A 3305-nucleotide genomic window follows, 5' to 3' on the forward strand; every position below is an offset into this window, starting at 1 on the left:
GGCAGGGGAGGAGGGTTGAGACAGGAGAGAACATTTAATTCATTCATATTAGTAAGTATATATTTTCTTCCAGACACTGTGCTAGGATTAGCAAGGCCATGTTGGTCTCTAGTCTATTTTTTTAAAAAATATTTATTTCTTAGTTTTCGGCAGATACAACATCTTTTGTTTGTATGTGGTGTTGAGGATCGAACCTGGGCCGCACACATGCCAGGCGAGCGTGCTGCCGCTTGAGCCACATCCCCAGCCCCTCTAGTCTACTTTTGAAGTAATAGGCTACTTATAAAGAGGGAAGATTCCTACTGTCTCCTGTTTCCTCCAGCAAAAGGAAACAAAAAACCAAAACTGGGAGCAAAATGAAAGAGACATACAAGCTAAAAGGTGACCAGATAAAGTGAGAGTCATTAAGGAACTTGAACTTAATTCCATAGGCAATGGGAAACAGGGAAGGATTTGAGGAAGGGAGTGGCATATTTGTGCTTTAAAAGTTAATTAGCCACAAAGATTTAAGTACATAAAAATGAACCCATGAAAGTACTAGAAAAAATATACAAGTTTATTATTTTAATTTGGGGAAAAGCTTTCAGTATATAGCATGAAAAAGTTAAAATCATACAGAAAAAGACTGCTTTGAGTATGTGAAGATTTAAAAGTATATCACAATCCCGTATTCAAAGCTAAAAGAATAGAATTCTTGAAAAAATTCTTTAAAAAATGAAAAAGGACAAATAGGGGCAAATTTAATAGTCTCGACACACAAGTGATCCTTTATACATAAATAAGAAAAAGAAAACTTTATAACATATGAGCAAAGAATACAAATAAGACATTTGCAAAAGGAGATATTCATATATCAAAAAAAAGTGAAAAAATGTTCAAGCTCACTATTGATCTAAGGAAATTAAAAACAGGTAGATATCAGTTTCCACTTACCAAATTAAAGATTTTTCAAAAAGCAATTACATGGGTGAAGACACTTTCAGGTATTACCTGGATAGATGGTTTTTGAAAGAGCAATTTGTAACATGTATCAGAATTTTTAAAAGTAAACGCATAGATTGACTCTGCAAATTTACTTCTAGGAATATATGCTAAGGAAATAGGTCAATTTACAAAAATTCTTTTTCTTCATTCCAATGTTTTTATAATAGCAAAACAAAACAACAACCAAACAAAGAAAAATCCCAAACAAAGCAAAATAACAAGAACAAAAACCCACAAGGCAACAATGTAAATGTCTAACTCTAAAATAAAGGAGGCTAAAGCCACAATGGCACGTGCAGACAGATGCTATGCAGTCATTTAAAAGGATGTGAATCTATGTTTGCTGAGATGGAAATTTGCACCCAATGTATTGTTAATGGAGAACAGAGGATTACAGAGAACCATCAGAGCAGAATTCAGTATTGCAAAAATCTATTTTATATATGTAAGTGAAAACCTGGGAGGAAAGACAACCAAATATTATCATTGTTTTTGATTGTGGTTGGTATTTTTTTTACTCTGCCCATTTTTATTTTCTTGTTATTTTACATGAAAAATGGATTAATAAAATAAATCAATCAATTGTTGCAATATGCATTGAAACCATTAATCCCAGGAACAGGAGATGAAGGTCATTTACAGGAGGCACTTGCCATAATTGAAGTGAGGAATGAGGAAGGCTTGGGCTGGGATCCTGTGGATTCTGGCTGTACTTTAGAAATAGTTTGGGAGGGATTAAAGGTACTAACTCCATGCACATCACAGACTAATTAATTAAAAGTTTCTGGGGTGGGGCCTTGACCTTGATATATTTTATTCTCTCTTTCCCCTCAATCCCTCAATCTAGGTGATTCTAAAATGTGTAGCCAGAGATAAACCAAGTAAGTACTGGGGGCTGGCAGTGGCAGAGTGGGGGATGTGTACCTGAGTTATGTTCCAAGAGTGGATTTTAAGACACCCAATAAGTTAGATTTGGTGTTTCCCTGAATTGTATGCAACTCTCAAGGCCAAGTGTATTGCTGTGGAACAGATAATGGCTTCTCACTGGCTAAGCTGCAGCTGGCATTGCCACATGAGAGGCACGTCCACTGTGGCACATTTAGAGTACGATGATGCTGCAGGAACAAGCAGCCCATCTTAAAGTCCTGTCGGTACATTGGTGCTCCGCAACACTGGCCAGGCACAGAGTGGTCACAGTAGGAAGAGAGGATGACATGGCATGCCCAGATCTGTGACTTACATGATAATATTTTTTTTTTTTAGGAGTGATATATGCCAACTGGAGTCTGCTGTTTAATTACTAATCACTCTGTGTGTAGGTGGTAGCTAACATTCCTATAACTGAATGTTTTCAGCAACACTGCAATAACTTCCCTTAAGCTTTAAAACTTAAGATTTGCTTATAATTGCTGTCTGTCTTCATAGGTGTTACTCAAACAGGAAGGAAAACTCCGTGTATTTTCACCAGGTTTTGACACTAGAGATTGCTGAGATAATTGGAGAGAGATCTCAAAAGGTGTCAGGTGAATTTCAATATATGATATTAACTGACATTTCTATTCTAGGTAGCAACAGAGAGACTTTTGTGTGGCTGGGGCCGAATTGCATAAGGTTTTGGCTATGAAGATGGGACTTCTCACTTTTTATTGGCTGGAAAAAAATGAAGCTATTATAGTAGTATTGAACTATTAATCATACCTTCCATGTTTAAACACCCCTTTAAAGACAAAAGTTACACAGTCTTTCTTCGACTTTATCTTAGACTTTCATCCCAACACTAATGGGAAGAAATGAGATCTGGCTGGATTCAGAATTGAAAGTGACTTGGACTTCACAGAGAATGACCCCATTGAGGCAGAGACCTTGACTGTGTCTTCTCATCCACTTGGGGTCAGTGTTTGGTACATGCAGAGAGAAGCCTAAGAAACAGGATAGGAAATGGTGGCATTTCCACCAAAGTTCAAGGGTGGCATTGAGATAATGGGCTGCGTCCCAGAAACAGCACTGACATCCTCTTCAAAGGAGCTCAGTGGTAGAAATGCAGGCTCAGAACCACTCCCAAGGGCATGGTGAGGCCAGGAGCATTAGGGAAAGAGACAGTGTGCAGGGGAAGGGAGGGCACCTCTGAAGTTGCCTTTCCAGCTGAGCTTACATCAAAGTGCATGCATCTGCCTTTAATTGGCAGGTAAAAAATGCTGTGCGGGTGTCAACAGGCTTTGGGAAGATAAGGACAAGAAATCTTTGAACTTCAAATCCTAGATCTTTATGCTTCACTGAAGCTGGTCCTCTCTACCTGGGAAGTCAATCCTGTGGTTGTGGTG

This window comes from Spermophilus citellus, assembly GCF_964194105.1.
Source record: "Spermophilus citellus genome assembly, chromosome: 1".
In the NCBI taxonomy this organism is placed as follows: Eukaryota; Metazoa; Chordata; class Mammalia; order Rodentia; family Sciuridae; genus Spermophilus; species Spermophilus citellus.